The following is a 20,394-nucleotide window of genomic DNA, read 5'->3' as shown; positions in this document are numbered from 1 at the left end:
TGCAAAGGGGAAGTCTGTCACCAGGAGAGGTTTATTTCCACTCTTGTAGAATAGTCTTAGGATCTCATTTTCAGCACAATTTTAAAGTTCTGTTGGGATGAACTCCGTGCAGGAGAGTAAGCCCTAGCACCTCCTGTGTCCTAACCCACCTCAGGTCTGACCTTTGCAGTTAGGATGTTTGTTCTGTTGAGTTAAAGGATTTACAAGATTCAAAATAACTGTTCAGAATGAGATGCCTAGATTTCTATAACAGGAATTGTATTCCAAATATTTCCAGGAATATCTTCACATTTTGACTAATCAGCCAAGTACTGCTCAAGAATGTTATATGGTGAATCCACATTGAGGACATGGGGCCTGAGAGCTGTGGGTACACAGTAGGCTGTGGATTCGAATGTTGTATGGTGAATCCACATTGAGGACATGGGAGCCTGAGAACTGTGGGTACACAGTAGGCTGTGGATTCAAAGCACAATCTATGCAGTGTAGAAAAAGCCACTCAATTACTGAGCTCAGGGAGCCAGACTCACATGCTCTGCCACATTTTCAAGTTGTGCAAATTAAAGTATCTCCCAGGATATTTCAATTACACCCTCAATATACATATTTCATTAGATCTCAAAACTTCTGAGTAATGATTTTTACTGAAATGAATTGACATAACTCACTCAGAGTCTGTTGTGATGAAAGACAAATAGAATGTGATTTCACAAAGAAGATAATTGAGAAACGGACAAGCTCTGATCATTTGATTAAAATTACAGGAAGGACTACACTGTCATAACAAAATGGGAAAAATCTGAGTGGGGTGAGAGTTTGGGGGAGAATCCCAGCCTACACAAAATTGTATCACACAATTAAGTTCAAAATAAAAATATATTAAAAAACTAAAATAAAAATAAAAACTGCAGGTGACTGAACTTAAGACTAGGGAATAGTTTGCACCTAGAAAATGAATATTATATATTCCTGCACTATGCATTTTAGATACATTTTTTTCAGGTGCATAATTCCATCTCCCAAAGCAATGCAAAGCCATGGGTTTGGACCACGTCAGTGTAACTAATGCATGCGGTCCTTCAGCTAAGCCCTGCTGCTTCCACCACCTGGAGAGGTGCCAGGAATCATAGGTGGCCACGCACCGCAGAAAAGTCATTGTGCCCCCAGGATGCCTTATCACAAGAGCAAAGATTCTGAATGCCAGTTTGCACTTTAACATCCTCTTGCCAAGTTGTGGCATATTTTCTTCTGCTTGAGTGGCATGAACTGCTGGCTTCAGGCATGCAATTACTATCATCACTTCTGCTCTGTGAAAATCCTCCACTGAGCGTGGAAAGGAACCCAGCCCCTACGGAAGCCCACAGACAACACAGTGAGGCTGCATTTGGTTGGTTAGGAAAGGTGAGTGGTTATGCCTGGCTGGAAACGTGTCTACTCCATCATCATTCATTCAGAAATAGAGACCCGAGTAGGAAGCCCTAGGGTAAGTGCTATACAGCATGACACAGCACGTTTCTGATAGTTCATTCTTAAAATTCTAAAAAGAGAAAATAGAGCCAACACTTTAAGATTTTTTTCAAGAGCAGCCACAATTATAAGTACATATTATGTTCATTCAATTTTATCCTCAAATAACTTTCAGACTGGTGCTATTTTTAACATCCTAATTTTATAGATAAGATGCAAGAAACAACGAGATCAAATGACTGCCCTCAGAATACTAAGAAGTAAGTCAAAGTGTAACCAGTGTGGTGCAGTGGGTCACACCACCACCTTGGAAGCAAGAAATCCCACATCAGAGCTCCCAGCATCAAACCCCACTTCTGCTTTTATTTCAGCTTCCTGTTTATATACACTTTGAGAATCAGTAAACTGACTCAAGTCATTGTGTCTGTGCTAAACACACACACACACACACACACACACACACAATCTGGCTGGTGTTCCTACCTAGTGAGCTCCTAGCCCATTTGCGGATGAACTCACACACAGGTCCGTTCTCTCTCCCTGTTCTGTATCACTATGCCTTTCATATAAATACCCATTTCAAAAACCAAACATTAAAGAGTGAATTCAAATGCAGGTTTTCTGTAGAAGCTGTGCTCTTAATACAATCGCAGTGTTTAAGATAAATTCCACAGCCATAGCAAGTCAGCATTCTATATGCCGGAATGTTGGCTGAAGTATTTGTTACTTTGCTAGGTAATGATGCCATTTTTTTCCTTTTATTTTCTAATCCCAACTCTGTCCATTCCCTTGCTGTCTTTCTTCTTTTTTTCACTATTACACTTCCTTTTCCCCAGTAGATCCAAAATTCAAACAGCGTGTTTCTGTTCACGATACCATAAAGCCAACATGGGAAGTCTTCCAGCCTCAGTTCTCCTCCAGAGGCTCGAGGGAAGAGCCGCTCCCACTCAGTCAAGTGTCCCCAATTGTAGGGTCATCACTATTACCACTGGACTGCTCATAAAGACCGTTTGGCACCTAACGGTTCTGCTCATGCCTTGCCTCTTTCTCCCTTTCACTGAACACTTCCTTGGTTTGAATTCCAACCCTACTTCAACGAGCTGACCTTTTGTCTAGACCTGAAGGCTTCAGCATCTTCAGGGGAGACACATCCGAATAATCTGCTTTTCTGCATGGCAAACCTTCAACAGAATACACTTCAGTCATGGAGCAAAACCTATAAAGTCCTAGTTATTAAATAGGATATGTAGATATGGGGATTAGCATATCGGTTGCATTTTACAATTCTGCTTGCCATGTGAAGTGACAATGTTGGCATTGGTTTGGAACAGATTAGGTTTGAGGTAGATATGTAGATCATTAATGAAGACTTAATATATTAATTTTTTAAATTTTTATTATTATTATTGGAAAGCTGGATATACAGAGAGGAGGAGAGACAGAGAGGAAGATCTTCCATCCGATGTTTCACTCCCCAAGTGAGCCGCAATGGGCAGGTGCGCGCCAATCTGATGCTGGGAACCAGGAACCTCTTCCGGGTCTCCCACGCGGGTGCAGGGTCCCAAGGCTTTGGGCTGTCCTCGACTGCTTTCCCAGGCCACAAGCAGGGAGCTGGATGGGAAGTGGAGCTGCCGGGATCAGAACTGGCGCCCATATGGGATCCCGGGGCGTTCAAGGCGAGGCCTTTAGTTGCTAGGCCACACCGCCGGGCCCAGGAATATATTAATTTTTAAAATTTCAGATGTCAGGAGATGAGATAGAAATGCATTTATCTGCTGATTCACTTTCCAGTTGTTTGAAATGGCACTGTGTATGTGCATGAGTGTGTGTGTGCGCATGTGTGGGAGAGCCAAAGCTATATGCCAGAAGCTCTGGGGAGATCACCCACATGGATGGTAGGAATCCAGCTGTTCATATCATCAGAAGAGCTCTGGCACCAGGAGATGAGCCATGGCAACAATCCCAGCCAGAGTGTCAAACCACCAGGCCAAATGCTTATTGGAAGTGCAGAGCAAAAATACAACCCTGGACTTACAATTTTAGAGGACTTTGAAAATTGTGATTAATGTACTCAGGAAACCATATGATTGGCAGAGAAGACAACATATTTTGGGGACATACGCTATTTAGGAACTTCACAGAACACACCAATAAAAGAGACTGAAAGAACGAAAATTAGAAGAAAAAAGAGGGAGGTAATAAAGAGAAATCTAACTAAATACTTTTGCGTAAAGTGTGAGAAACAATTTAAGAAAAGGAGTTGCTAATACTGAACACAGACAAAAAGCCTTTGGTCAATTGAAAGGCACTGTTGACTTGAGAGAAAGAGATCTTGATAGTATTAGGGAGGAGTGGATGGTAGCTTCTAAGGGGTTAAGTAGTGATGAAGAAAAAATTCAGCACGTAGCAATTAATTTTGTGAAGTGATTACTAGCATACGGAAAAGAGCTCTGAAAACCTGGCTTGAGTCCCTTTCGATTTATGTAATACATTATTTTTAAAAAGAAAAAGAAATGATGGTGGGAGAACAGAGGCGGTTGACAGGCAAAGTCAAAGCCATATGCCAGATGATATATTCTCTTGGAGCAACTTTGGCATAGAATAAAAACACTTGATCAACATTACTCCACGCGTGATCACAAAGAGCCGCAGATAAAGGGACACACAACATGAGGACATACTTGCCGGTTATGTGTATCCTGTTTCCTTTGTTGCCTCATCTGTTCCTTACACGAGGGAGAAGCCAAATGAGCAATTTCCACGTTGCCTTGCAAGAACAGGCAGACGTCTGCAGAACAGTAGGGGTGGGGAGCTCTGGCACCTGGCAGCCTGCTCTGTAAGCTTCCCCAGTGTCTGTCCTCCAGACCTTACTGCCTTCCTCACTCAACTCACTGCGGGGAGAAAATGGCAACCAGTGAAGCTTTCCATTTCCTCTCAAAAGAATTTTTCAGGCTAATAGAGAGGAAATATTTTTTATAAGATTGCCTCATTTCCATCTTTCTTTGGCAGTCATTGAAACAGCCTGCTAGAGACAAATGTTAAAGTAGTTATACTGAATTAAAATTTTTAACTTCAGTGCAAAGATGTCACCAATGACAACCATGTAGTAAGAGAAGCATTAAGCTACACAATTGGTAAGCTAAAAAGATGCATATTTTGTCTCATATTCTTATGAGTAGAAGTTATTTTGTTGAATAAAGTGGTGTGCTCTTGACATTCAAGTGGGAATTATTGGCATAAACACTTTCCTATTTTTAATAATTTCTCTTCAAAGAAAATTGATAAACACATGTTGGGACTTTATCCCAACTCTGCTTAGTACAGTGTTCACTGAGGAAACAACTACCTCTTCATGATATGTGACAATCTGATTTTATAGAAAATATCACATCTTGCAATAATATCTATGCATTTGAATTTATTCTAAGTTATAAATTTATATGCCCAAAGATCACTGTTGCCAAGGTTATAGAGCTATTTTATTTACAGCTTTTCATGAACCAGTACAGTGGTACCAGCTGTAACAAAAGGATAACAGAACGGTGTACTGTCACACACATGCTTCCAGAAACCACACTGAGCTGTCGAGTGAACATGGGGAATGATCTGTATTTTTTTCCAAATGAAAGAAGAGGATTGGAAAAACATCCTATGACTCAGCTTTTCGCCACTCATCAAAACTGAAAAATACACATTTAAAAAAAATGTTTTTTTGCGTGCATGTTGAATGTTGGACCTAATGAATTCCAGGAAAGGTTAGCAGACTTAACACTATTGCAGGATTCCTTCAGAAAAAGTCAACAGTGCTGAGTCAGAAAAAAATGATTCAGAAAATCAGACACTAAATGTCACTTAGCCACTCAGTGTGTGGCGTCTGTGACTTGTTTCTGAAGCCACAGCCAGTTTGCGGGCTATGGTGCCAGGTGACAGATGGTCCTGGGGGAATGTTTAGAGTCCCTGTTGCCTTTGTGCTAACAGTCCAACAGTCTTTAACAACATGAATCTGTCTGGGGAATGTCTGCCTGAGACAGGCATCTATTCTTCAGAATGTTACTGTCAATTAAGGTCTTTGCAAGATGGGAATGCAAACAAATTAGAATCCATAGACACAGCTTGCATTTTCACATGTCTTCTTAAGTTACACTTAGATGATATTCAAAGTTTTTGAATAATTACTTTATATTGATATTTTAAAATCTGACAAGTTTCACACTTTAAGGTCCTGAGTGCCCCACGTTACTGGCATCATTCCCCAGATTCTAGAGCTTGCTCATAGCACTGAGTACTTCAAAAGTAAATGCAACTCAGGGGTTTCATCTGCAATTACATACCTCTCTTTGTAAATATATTCAGCAAGTGGAATTTTTGTAGAAATCAATTTGTGTGTGTGTGTGTGTGTGTGTGTGAACATAGATCTCACTTTGTATTTTTAATTTGTAGGATTCTACTTCCTTTCAATCACATGAAATCCCACTGTGTGTGAGGTCATACCATTTGGTTTTCCTTAATTGAATGCAACTCTTGGGGATCAGAGAAGAAAAGCAAAGCCACACTGGGTATTTTCAGCAGGAAGACTAAGAAAAGTCTTATCCATTTGAAAGAGTCACAGAGCAAAACATACATAGCAGAGGAGAAAGAGACACCTTCCATCTGCAGGTTCACACCCCAGGTGGCACCTTGGCTGGTGCCAGGCCAGGCTAAAGCCAAGAGCTTCACCTGTGTCTCCTAGACAAGTTGTAGACGCACAGGCACAGGTTACGTTCTGTGATTTCCCAGGCTGTTAGAGGGGAGCTAGGCCACAAATGGAGCACTTTTGATCTGATCCAGTGCCCATATGGGACACCAGTATACCGCAATGCCAGCCCACCAGGAAGATATTTTATACTGGGAACAAAGCCTTAGAAAATAACTGGGTGTTGAGCAGTGCGAAGCTGAAGCACCCCTGTGAACACGTGGCCCTGGATACCTGGAGCTGAGGTTATGTTTGGAAGGGACAAGGAGAAGGGCCACTGGGTGGTGCTGCAGTAAATTCCCACATTTCAGTCCTGCCAGTCTTCACCAGGACCCCAAAGCCCCAGGGCAGCCACGCTAGCTCAGTGTCACCTTCCAACCCACCATAAAATATCCAAAACACATTTCATGTCTGGAACTTAAAGAGACTCTAGTAACCCCTGCTTTTTGCCTTTCTAATCTCTGCAGTTAGGACACACGGCAACTGGAAACTCAGTCCTAAAAACTCAGCACCCATTTGAGTAAGAGAAACGTGATATCCACTGACAGCAAATGAGTAGGTTTGTCAGTGGACAAAATGGATAAATCTGGACTTCACTTCATATGGGAGCACTCACAAAACCAGATGAAGTCAGATCCTATCAGATTAACCAGCAGAACTTCATATGCTATTACAGATGACAGAAGAATAAAAATTACTCCAGTATTAAATGTCTTGATTCTCTATAGCAGCTCCGACACAACTGGCATGGCCCTTCGCCTTGGGTTACTTATGTTATAATGATAAAATTGTGCTTCTCCTGACCACAAAGACAACTTGGTCCACTCTTGTCTACACAAACCCACAGCAACAGCCTTTCCCAAATGTTTCTATTACGTATTTTTAAGGCCAAATTCTAATGCTTTAACTTGGCTCTGTTGCCTTGTTCTTACATTTCTATTCACTTTTGTCTTTCAAACACCTGAGATCACAGAATGGAATCTGTTAAGCCACAGACGAAAAATGTTACTTCTGTTCCCCTTCAACTTTTCAATAGAAACAGAACATAAGAGGGTCCACATGCTTTGCTATTATGGGAAAGTTAGAATTCAAGTACTGTCACCTTTAGAGGAATATACTTCAATAGCATCAGTAGGAAACTTTGACATTGTTCTCTGTATTTCTCAGAGACAAGTGTCTGAGACAACAGATATCACTCCACTGGAGATTGTGGTCTCAGGGACATTCAGTGAAGGCTGCAGCAAAACATACTCCTAGGTAGGTACACAGTACAATTAAAATCCATGTGTGCATAATAGATAATATACACATGGAATCATAAATATGTTGTGTCAGCTATGTGAATGTTACAGCACCATCATAACAGTGAATGCATCAGTGTGTCATGAAGAGTGGGAACATATCACAGCACAATGTTAGCCTCTGCATCATGTTGAGGAAGTGCATGGCTTGTTACCGTCACATTCGTAAATCTTGCAGAGCATGTGCATGCATTGCTCCTATCATAGCGGCTTTCTAGGGTTGCTGCAATGTGGTGCCACAGACGGGGTGGCTTATAGAAGAGAAATTGAATGTGATCATGTGGTAGGCTGAAAGTCCTTGGTATCTTTAGGATTAGCTCTTTCTGAGATCTGGGATGAACAATGTGGTTCATGTATCTAGTCCAGCTTTGGGGTTTTTTCGGCATGCTGTGACATTCCTTGGCTCATAGAAGCAATTCTCTATTCCTGCCCTAATTTTCATGTGACTTCCACCCAGTCGGTTTCCAGATTTCTGCTTTTTATAAGCACAACAGTGCTGTTGGGTTAGGTCCCACTCCAATGACCTCTTTTTAAATTGGATTACCTCTCTAAAATCCTATGACCAAATAAAGCCACGTTTGAGGTGAGAGGGAGCAGGATTTCAACTTAAGAATTTGAGAGAAACATAGATCAACAAGTAAACAGCTATTTAAAATCTTGTTGATTTCTCCAAGTTTAAATTTAGGAAATTAAATTATTTAAAGACCTGTTGAAAGTATGGACTTAAAATTGCAATGACAATCTAGGGCAAATGGATTTTTATAATAAAATTTTGCTGATTTTTTCTTTGTATTTTGCAATTGACAAATTAAGCAACAATATTTGTGTAAACTTTTGTTAGGATATGACTTTTATCAAAGCCTTATGAATACAGAAAATTGTTCTGTGTGGCAGTATTATGAAATAAGTAAATAAAGTTAGTGCTTTCCTTAATCAACTTTGGCACATTGGACTATATTCAGAAACATGAATTAGTATCCACGATAAATTGCCAATGTCACCTTATACATTTTAAATAGAGTATGCATAAATATAATGTGGATAATATTCTGAACTCAGACATTCTATCAGGGATACAAACACATGCTATTTAAGTACTTCATTTTCACAATATATTCATTTGAGAAGTTAATTTTGTGACAGATTTCTGTCAAATTATTTGGTAGCTTATCTTTTGGCAAAGTTTGTGCTAGATTTTCCCCCATTTACTCTTCTTTTACCCTCTGCTCATCCCTTAATGGTGGTGAGGTTTCTGGAGAACATCATATCCAGCAGAGAACTCTACAGTGTAGCATGCTTTCCATTCCAGAACAATTTCTAATATCCTAAATTTCCTAATTTCATCCACATGGTTTCCTGTTATATAAAGTGAAATTAAGAAGTGAAACATTGATCTGAACCCCATGTGTGTGCCAAGCACTGCACATAGCACTTCTGAGAATTCCCCTCATTTCTTGCTAGCAAGGTTGAGCTACACAGAATAGTCTGAACTCAGAGACCAGCAGAGTGCCTGTGAGCAAGGAACAACTAAGCCCAGAATCACAGATCCAGAGATCACACATGATTGTCCAAATGACGGGTCCCCTGGGCCACTGCACTCAGCATTCAGAGTTGCTCGTTTACATGCCATGTACGCAGGCCCAAAGCACAATTTGGAGTTCTTCAGCCCGTCACCATCACCAGCTCCACCACCATAAAATCATCTCATTTGCATAAAGACAGATAAAGCTATACCTGTCTCACAATTAAAAATTGCTTTCAATAGATCCGTTAACAGTTGTTCTTCGTAGCCAGGTGCCCTGGCAATGCATTATATGAAGTTACTCTAGTCACAACAGTACTAATCTAATCCATGGACCAAATGAACCTAATTGATACCTATAGAACATTTCATCCAACAGATGTACAATACTCATTGTTAACATGGGTTCATGGAAATGTCTTCAGGGTAAACCACATGTTAGGCCATAAAGCAAGGTTTGGCAAATATGAAAGCACTGATATCATGCCACTTATCTTTTCAGGCACCCAGGGAATGAAGCTAGAAACCAAAAACTGAAGAAACTCCAGAAAATGAACACATAGACACTGAACAATATGCTATTTAAAAAACAGTGGGTCAGGGAAAAATCAAAAAGGGAAATTACAAAATCCTGGAGAGAATGAAGATGACAGTACAATATATCTGTACAATACATCTACATGTATGGGCAAGAGCAAAAGCTAAAAGGAAGCTCATAGCAATTAGTGCCTGGATCGTGAAATCTGAAAGGCACCAAATAAACTATCAATAAATCTCAAAGACCTAGGGAAAAAAACAACAAACCAAACCCCAAACAGAAAAAAAATACAATCAGAAAATAAACAAAATTGAAACACCTACCCAAAATGATACCTAAGATCAAAATCAATGACTCAAATCCCATGTTTTAGAAAGAAAATCAAGAAAGTTGATACACTGTTGGCATAGGTCACAAAGGAGGAGACCCACACCACTAAAATCAGACATGAAAATGGGAAAACCACAAAGGACAGCACAAATAATAATAATAAAAAAAAGAATCACTGAGAATTACTACAGACCTCCACATCAGTAAACAAAAATCTAGAAGGCAAAGATTTCTGGGATACATACAGTCTACCTCAACTGGATCACAACAATGTCAAACACCAAAAGACCAGTAAGTAGAACGAATCAGAAATAAAGACTTTCCCGAAAAAACCCCACCGACAACATGATAGCTTCATTTTTGGTTTCCACTAAACCTTTCAGGAGGAACCAATGCCAGTTCCTCACAATCTATTCAAAACAACTGAAAGGAAAGCAATCAACAACTCCTTCTATGAGACCAGCGTCACTTTAATTATAAATCCAGAAAAGATCTCACAAAGAGAACTGGAGACCAATATCCCTGATTACAATAGATGAGAAATCCTCAACAAAGTATATTAGCTCATTGAATATAATGACTCATCAGAAAAATCACTCACCTAGACTCAGAGGGATTAATATCTGTTATGTAGAGACAGTTCAACATACACAAACCAATAAGGGTGTATCACACATCACACTAGAAACCTGAAGAACAACCACCATGAGTATCTCCGTAGACACAGAAAAAATTTAATAAAATACAACATCCCTTCATTATATATATAATGAATAAATAAAATTTTGCATAATTATATATAATTAATAAATAAAATTATATATATTTATGAAAAAAACCTTAAGTAAGCAGTATAAAAGGAACAATTTCTCAACACAATCAAGGCATTTTAGGAAAAATTGATAGCCACCATTCTATTGAATGGGAAAATGTTAGAAGACTTCCAGAAAGAGCCAGAACAAGACAAGGATGCCCACTCTCACCACTTCAACATTGTCCTGGAAGCTTTAGCCAGAGCTGGTAGACAAGCAAAATAAAGGGATAGGATCAAAGAGGAAAACATCAGGTTATCCCTGTTTGCATAGGACATGATTCAGTAGGTAAGAGAATCAAAACAGTCTACTAAGAGACTTTTGAAACTCTATAAGAGTCTGGCAAGGTTACAAGATAAAAATCAATGTTCTTATACAAAAACATTCCTGTGGCTGAAACAACTTGTAAGAACGGTCTCAGCTGAAGACAAAAAAAAAACAAAAATCTTCAATACCTTTGAATAAATCTAGCCATTGAGGGTTCTATACAATAATGATCACAAAACATTAAAGAAGACATACTAGAAAACACCTAAACGTAGAAATGTCTTCAATGGCAGCATTGATATCATTACAATGTTCACACTAACAAAGGCAGTTTACAGGATCCGCATGATCCCCAAAGACAAAATGCCTTTGTCAGTCTTTTCTGACCTAGAAAAAAAAAATGCTACAATTCATATGGAAACAGAAGAGACTACAAATAGCTACAGAAGTGTTAAACAGCAAAAAAATAAAGTGGGGGACTTCAGAATCCCAGACTTCAAAAAGTAGCATAGTGCAGGTGTATTTCAAAACATCCAAGAGCTGGCAAAAACACAGACATAAAGATCAATGAAATGGAACAAAAATCCCATCTACAGCCAACTAATTTTTGATAAGCAAACTGAAATCATTCCAGGGAAAATGATAGTCTCAACAGATGGTGCTGGGAAAATCAGATCTTTTTGTGCAGAAGTAAAAAGCAAGATCTCTACCTTTTTAACATGTCAATTGAAATTCAATCATTGATCTAAATCTATGCTCTAATACCATCACTTTTGCAGAGGGAACTACTGGGAAAACATTAAAACATTGGTATATGCAAAGACTTCTTGGAAAGCAACCCAGAATCACAGACAATGAAAGCATACAAGCAAATTGCATTATATCAAGCTGAGAAGTTTCAGCACTGCAAAGAAAAATATGATTAAAGTGAAGAGACAGACAACAGAATGGGACAAAGTATTTGCAAACTGTATAACTCATCAAGGATTAATATACAACAGTTATAATGAACTGGAGAAACTCAACAGCAAAGCAAACAAGCCAGCTAAGAAATTTGTCCCATCAAAGTGAAAACATAATACATGTACCCCCATGTTTGTAGTATCACAATTTACAATACTTAAGATACGAACTCAAGCCAGAAGCTCATAGACTGGTGGGTGGATAAAGAAAATGTGGTACAAATGGAATTCTACTCACCCATAAAAAGAAAGGAATCTGGTGACTCACATCTAAATGGATTCAGTTGGAAACCACTACACTTAGTGAAACAAGCCAGTTCAAGAAGGACAAAAAGAATGGTTTGCTCTGATCTGTGACAACTAATACACAGCGAACCCAAGACTAATTTCTGTGAGCATGTGAACGTGAAGTGAAAGGAAAATATTCCATCATAACAAATCAGGAAAAATGAGATGGGGGAATAAGAAAGGGAAAAGGAGCTTGTAGGATTCAAAATCTATTATCAGATATGTAAAATCTGCTCACTTCATGTAAACAAAAAAGGATGATGTCTGTCAGCGATATGCCCAATTTATTGCTATTGTTTTATCCAGCAGCAACGTATATTCCATTGCAAAAGAATTCCACTTAGTAAGTGCTTGAACTGCACGTTTTAATATGAACTTTTATGTATTTGTTTGCATTTTTTCATTTGAAATGGACTGTGTAAGACTGAACATGCCAGAGGCCCAGAACTGCACCCCGGTCTCCTATGTGGGTGGGAGTCAGGTACTTGAACCGTCATCTGCTACTTCCCAAACTCTGTATGAGTCAATAGCCGGAACTGGAAGCAAAGCCAGGACTCACACTGAACGTTCAGGTGGAAAGTGCTAGTATCCCAGGTGGGGGTCTTCACTGTGGTGTCACTTCCCTACCTCTGGGCTGTTCTGTACACAGCCCATCACCCTGATGGCATATCTTCATGGGGTGGATTTTTTATACCATCACCATGATAGTCAACTACCCAAACACAAATTAACCGTAACCATTTTTTTACATTTTACAACAAAATTAATCATTGCTAATTGACTTAATGTAAGGCATCATGATTTATATATTCTAGTACTTTAACATATTAGAGTTAGAAGAGAGTGCAAATCCTGGCCATTCCTACCAGGGAGAGTACATGGGAGCTAGCCAGTTTGTGGTCTCCGTGTACATATCTGTGTCTCTCAGGCATTTTAATAAAAGCCAACTGTACTGGTGTAGATTACCACTGACTGTTGCATCATTGCTCACTGATTGGCTGCCCAGCTGGTTTATAAGTACTGTACACGCATGAGGTATGACAGGATATTTTATGATAATATTCAACATGGCTTCTAAACTCAAACACTGGAAATACTTCTTAGAAGAATCCAGGTGAAGGCAGTGATAGACACGGTATGTTACCTACCCAGCTCTTCTGTAAGAGTCTTTGAAATGATGGAAATTCTCCCCTCAGAACTTTAAATAGTGTATCTCAAAATCTATCCTGTCTGGTGAGAGGATAAACAGAAGTAGAATTTGTACTATTATCTTAGTGGCAGGTAAGACCAGCTAAACAGTTTACACTGCCTTAATGCCAAATAGCAAATGTGGGAGTCGTGATTTAGTACATATTATTAAAAGTACAGAAAACCAAACCCTTTTCCTGTCAAAGGACATGTTGCATATCAAACGTGACAGGAACTATGGGCAGACGTCTTGCATCAGGGTGGTTGAGGTGAGTACTGCAACTCTCTCTATTTCCAGTCTTTTGCTTGTGTCAGCTGTGGGAGGCAGCAATGATGGTTAGAACCCCATACCCCAAAGGCAGAGTTGAGTTCCTGAATCCTGATTTTGGACTGTCTCAGCACTGGCCATTAGGTGTTTAGGAAACGAACCAGGAATTGGGACCACTCTCTGTTAGTCTTCTCACTGCCTCTTATGGCACAGCACATGAAATACTACGTGAAGCATCTGAGTTTGAGTTATGTCCCTGCTTTTAATCCAGTTTCCTGTAATGCCCACCCAGAAAGGCAGTGGGCAATGGCTACTGAACTCAGATGATTGCCATCCACATGGGAAATCCAGATTAGGATCCTGGAAAGCCTTAACAGGCTTGGTGTTGCAGAAGGAATATCCACAATAGAAATACCACAATCTAACTGAAAACACAAGCAGAAAATTCCAAAAGTTCAACCCAGTGCTCAACATGTATGGGGCACTATGGAGCAGCCAGGCATACTTATCTCAGGAATTGATGAAGGTGTGCAAAGAAAGAATGGATTATCATGCCTGTTCAGAAAAATTACAACTTCCCTACCTGCAGAAAGGAACACCCACATACAGGCAGCACAAGGAACTGATGGGCACAGTAAGAAAGGATTTTTCTCTATGGCAGATTACATTCAATTTTTAATACTAAGACAAAGATTCTACAATGTTCCATGAGAAATACCAGATTACCTCAGAGGATCTGCAATGAGACAAAGAGCTCATTGCTCATCAGAAACCCTTAGGCTATGAGATAACGAGTAGGCAAAGTCCTGAAACTGACAACACAGAATACTGCATCCAGGAAAGCTCACTCTTATAAATGCAGACAAAATAGTCTGAAACCCATCCAGCCCTAAAAATAATTTTCATTGACTTGCTACACATAGGGATAGTAAATGACAAACACCATATGATAGAATGTGATGGTAGAAAACCTAGTAAATGTATAAGGAAAACCAAAGCAAACAATAACTATTCATAGAAAAAAATAGTAGGGCCAAAATGTTATCTTTCAAAAATTATTCTGAAAAGCAAGTAGGCATGGCCATTTTAATGTCAGACAAAATAGACTTTAATCCAAAAACAAAAGAGATGAAGAAGGCTGTTACATAATGATTAAAGAATCATTAGGCAGCCTTCATGCAAAATAAAGGATCATTAGCCCTTTCAATATTGTTGTTGCTGCATGTTAGAGGCTTTGATTTTTTTGTTTTTATTTTTGCTTCAAAATAGTTTCTTTTATTAAATTCTTCACTGACTCATATGTCATACAGTACATCATTTTCTACAAAAAGGTCTTTTTCTTTTTTATTTCTTCAGTGACACTTTAGTCACTCCATAGCATGTTATTTAACTTCATGCTGTTGTAAGTTTCCTGTTTTTATTCCTGTTGATTTTTATGGCTTTTAACAGGATGTATAGTAACTGTGTAATAGGGGCTATCAGATATATCTAGAAGTGAAGATAAAATGCAGTGTGCATCTCTACTTCCCAATCAAAGATGAACTCCAACAAAATTGTTATATATCTAGACAATAGGAGGCTGGACTCTGTCATTGTCCATACCTACAATGTCAGGATACACTTAAATAGCAGAGTGACAGACTTAGGACTGCTTATGAAGGGCTATACTACTGTGATAATACAGGGGAAATCAGTGTGTGTGTGTGTGTGTGTGGTGTGTGCGTGCGTGTGTGGGAGTGGGGAGAAGTGAGGCTGGGTAGAGGGAAGGAAGTCCCAGGTCCTATGCAACTGTATCATAAAATAATAATAATAATAATAATAATAATAATAATAATAATAATAAATTAACTAAGAAGTAACTGTAGTAAATTGATATGAACCTAATGCCAGGGCATCTGGCTATATAAAATATTTGTTAAAGAATCTATAGGTAGCCATAGACCAATACAATAATAATGGGGGACTTCCAGAACTCCATCTTCAGCAATAGACAGATGCACCAGACAAAAACTCAAAGAAAAAAGCTACTCTGTGTCGTGGGCCAAACAGACTTAATTGATACACACAGAACATTTCATACGACAGTTACAGAATAAACATTGTCTGGTGTATTGATCTTACACTAGGGTTAGACCATATACTGGGCAATAAAGCTAGCCTCAATAAAGTAAAAAAATTTGAAATCATTCCATGAATTTTTTGACTCTCATGATTGAACCTGGAAATTAACAACTTAAGAGACTCTCAAGAATATGCAAATGCATACAAACTGAATGATATGCTACTGAGAAAACAGTGGGTGGTAGAAGAAATCCAAAGGAAAATTTAAAAATCCCTGGAAATGAATGAAAATGACAGCACAAACATAAAATTTGTGGACTAAAGCAAGGGCAATGTGAAGAGGAAGTTTCATGGCAGTTACTTCCTACATCAAGAAATTTGGAAGGCAGCACAAGTTGATTTAACAGTGTATCTCAAGGACCCTGAAAAACAACAAACCAGTCAAGTCATTGAAAAGTGTAACAAAAGGGCCTGGTGCAGTAGCCTAGCGGCTAAAATGCTCACCTTGAATGCCCTGGGATCCCATATGGACGCCGGTTCTAATCCCGGCAACCCTGCTTCCCATCCAGCTCCCTGCTTGTGGCCTGGAAAAGCAATTGAGGATGGCCCAAAGCCTTGAGACCCTGCATGCATCTGGGTGGGAGACCTGGGGGGAAGGTTCCTGGCTCCTGACTTCAGATTGGCACAGCACTGGCCATTGTGGTCACTTGGGGAGTGAATCATGGGATGGAAGACCTTCCTCTCTGTCTCTCCTCCTCTCTATGTATGTGACTTTGCAATAAAAAATAAATAAATCTTTAAAAAAAGAGAGAACAGTATAGAAGAAAAGGAAACATTTCTGGGCACATAAAATGTATCTAAATTGAGTCATGATATCACAAAAAACCTAAACTAGAACAATATCTAAGACGTATATTTAACCAATAATATAAAGCTTCCCTACAGAAAGAATTCCAGGATTGGATAGTTTCACTGCCAAATTCTACTAAACTTTCTAAGAATTAGTTCTCATGCTTCTCAAACCATTCAAAAACAATTGAAAACGAGGGAATCCTCTCAAACTCCTTCTACAACAACAGCATCACTTTAATCCCCAAACTAGGAAAAACATACAAGAAAGTTAGTTATAGACCAAGTCCCTGATGAGTATCTATGCAAAAATCTTCAACAAAATACTAGACAACTGCATACAGCAACACATCAGAAGGATGATTCCTATAGGCCAAATGGGATTTATCCCCGTTATGCAGCATGATTCCAAAAACAGAAATCAATAAATGTTATATCACATTGACAAGCTGAAAATTTAAAAAAAACTATTTCCTCAATAGATACAGAGAAGGTATTTAATAAAATACAATATCCTTTCATGATAAAAAAAAATACCTCAAGCAAATTAGGTATAGAAGACACGTACCTAAACACATTCTAGATAATACATGAAAAAACAAACACTAGCATGATGGGTGGGGAGAAGTTGAGGCACTTTCACTAAAATCTAGAAACAGGCAAGGATGCCCATTCCTACCAGTTATTCTACATAGCTGGAAGTTCTAGCTGGAATCATTAGATAAGAAAAAGACATTAAGGGGATACCCACAGGAAAGGGGAAATTCAAGCTATCTCTGCTTGCAGATGACAGAATTCTGAATATAGGAAAACCAAATGACACAGGTAAGAACTTTTTGAATCTCCTCAGAGTTTTTGGCAAAGTTGCAGGATAGAAAATCAATATGCAAACATCTATGGCCTGTGTACACACAGACAGTTCTATTGCTGAGAAAGAACTTATCAGTCATATTCATAATAGCTGCAAAACAAAAAATCTAAGTAACTTGGAATACATTTAACCAAGGAAGTCAGGATTATATATGATGAAAATTACAAAACATTAAGGAAAGGCATAGAAAACAGCAAAAGATAGAAAAATGTTCCATGTTCATGGATTGGTAAAATTAATGTCATCAAAATATCCATACTAACAAAGCCGTTTATAGGGTCAGTACAATCACCATCAAAATACCTTTGACATTCTTTTCTGATCTGGAAAAAGTCTTATGGAAACACAAGACCCCCAGACAGCTAAAGCACTCATAACTAACAAATCAAAGCTAGAGGCATCAGAATGTCAGACTTCAGGAAGTACCACAGGACAGACACAGTGAACAGCCCTGTGCATGCACAAAACTGACGAGAAAACCAAAGGAACAGAGTAGAAATCCTAGGAATGAGCCCACAGATCTATGAGCCAATTAATTTTTGATTAGCAAACTGAAATTGTTCCAGGGAGAAAGGACAGTCTCTTCAACAATTGCTGGGAAAATCAGGTATATGTGTGCAAAGGCATGAAACAAGAACTCTGCCTTAACATCTTTTACAAAATCAACTCAAAATGGATCAAGGATCTAAATCTGTGCCCTAATATCCTCACACTTCTAGAGGGGAGCAATGGGGGAACTCTGCAAGATACAGTCATAAGCAGAGAATTTTGCAAAAGACCACAGGAGCACAGGAATTGGGGGAAAGATGGGATTAAATCAAGTTAAGAAACTTCTACTCTGCAAAGAAGAGGCATCCAAATGGGAGAAGGTTTAATATCCCAGGTCAATAAAGATCTCAAAAAACTCAACAAAACAAACAATCCAGCTAAGGAATTGTCAAAAGATATGAATAGAAGATTTTCAAAGAATGAAATATATATGGCTAGCAGTCAAATGGAAAAAAAAGGATCATTAACCATCAGAGTAATAAATAAAAATTATAAAAATTGTATTGAAGTTTTACCTTACCCCAGTTAGGATGTTTATCATCTGCTGGGGAGTGTGTGGGGAAAAGGTACCTCAATCCACTCTTGGTGGGAGTATGAACTAGTCCAACCATTAGGAGATTCCTTAGGAATCTGAAAATTCATCTACCATATGACCTAGCCATCCCACTCCTGGGAAATTACCCAATGGAAACTAAATCGATGTATGGGAGAGAGATTTTTTTATATCCACGTGCATTGCAGGTCAATTTACAACAGTTAAATATGGAATCAACCCAGAAGTCAGAAAATGTGGTATTTGTACACTATGGAATACTACTCAACCAAAATAAAGAAATCCTGTCCTTTATAGCAAAATGGATACGACTACAACAAATATGAATAGAGACGTGAGCCAGTCTGTAAATCACAAATGCCAGATCTTTTCTTTGTCCTATGGAAACTGATACACAGAGTACAAAATGTGTAATCTATTTCAGCAAGACTGACACTTGAGACTGGATCACAGCCTTTACCTTGGCTCTGGAGGAACAGTGAGGACTTTGCTACTGGCTGTTTGTCTAAATATCTGTCTAAAGGAGGCATTAAGCCTGTGATTGCAAGGTGAACAGCAAGTGCACTGTTCTTACTATTTTTAACAAAGAGAAACAAGTAGGGAGGTGGGGGATGGGATACAGACAGGAGCAAAGAAGTACACTGCTCCTAACCCAAATTGTGAAATCTAGGAACATTATTCATTTTATGCGAATTACAGACTAAAAAGCAGCAAATGAGTGTATTTAATGCAATAACCCAATAGATCAGATTGACAGCCTAAACTTTGTGCCTGTGCAGACAGATAATAGACCACTGTGGCTTTGGTAGCAATACGCATCAGAAGAGGTGTTTATATCTTGATAAATGTGTAATATGTGTAATGACATGTTATCTGAAAGATAGGGTGATAAAGGTTACGATCATTTCCTGCCTCCTGCGCAGAGCCCAGTCTGTTCTCAGATGTGCTGCATCTGCTGGAAAAGATCTTGCAGTCTCAAATGGTACATTGTACATTCATCTCATCCTTCACAAACACAACTCACAAAACTTCCCCGAAGGATTCCAGACCATCAAAAGAATATTCTACTTGGGTTCTGAATTGTTGTTCTTACCTGGAAGCCGAGAGAATTGCTGCTTTAAGATGGTGTCATCAGCAATGGTGCTGAGGTCACAGGGCTCACTAGATCCAGCACTGATTCCTTCAGATGCTAAATAGATGTTGGACATGCCTCTGAGCAGTTGGCAGATATTTCAAATCTGCATGGAAATCAACAGGCCTACCTTCTGTCGTCTTCTAGACAGGCCAAGACCAATGCGAAGCGGGAGGACCCAGGTGCAGAGAAAGTGCTCTACTTCATGTCCATTGCTACCAGCCAGTATCGTTCCTGGAAAATTTGAAGATTGGTGAGTGACAGAAAAAGACCTCATATTTAAAACAAGAATCTCCCTGCACTGACAGTGGTGTCTATTTTAGGGTGGATGAACACAGGCCCTGATGCATGACTCACTGCTGTGTGTCTAGTAAATACCCAGGAGGAAGGAGGGTTACAGCAGGCTTGGTAACAGATGATGGAAACACAGATACATACAGTGTTATGGCAGAGATGTGTTCTTTATGCTACTCATTCTCACAATACAGGCCAAATGATTCCACAGAAAATGAAATTGGACCACCAGATTGATGCCGTCAAATAAATTCAGCATAAACACCAATAAGTCCTCCATGTTCTCAAAAATCTATTAAAGTTTTATTTTATTATTTTTATTTTTCCTAAATTACAATTTTAATGATACTGTCACAATAACAAATGTGCAACATGGCAACACCGGATTCATAAAATACACTGAACCCTTT

The sequence above is a fragment of the Ochotona princeps genome, chromosome 20, assembly GCF_030435755.1.
Source record: "Ochotona princeps isolate mOchPri1 chromosome 20, mOchPri1.hap1, whole genome shotgun sequence".
Lineage (NCBI taxonomy): Eukaryota > Metazoa > Chordata > Mammalia > Lagomorpha > Ochotonidae > Ochotona > Ochotona princeps.
Note: the sequence above shows the minus strand (reverse complement) of the source record.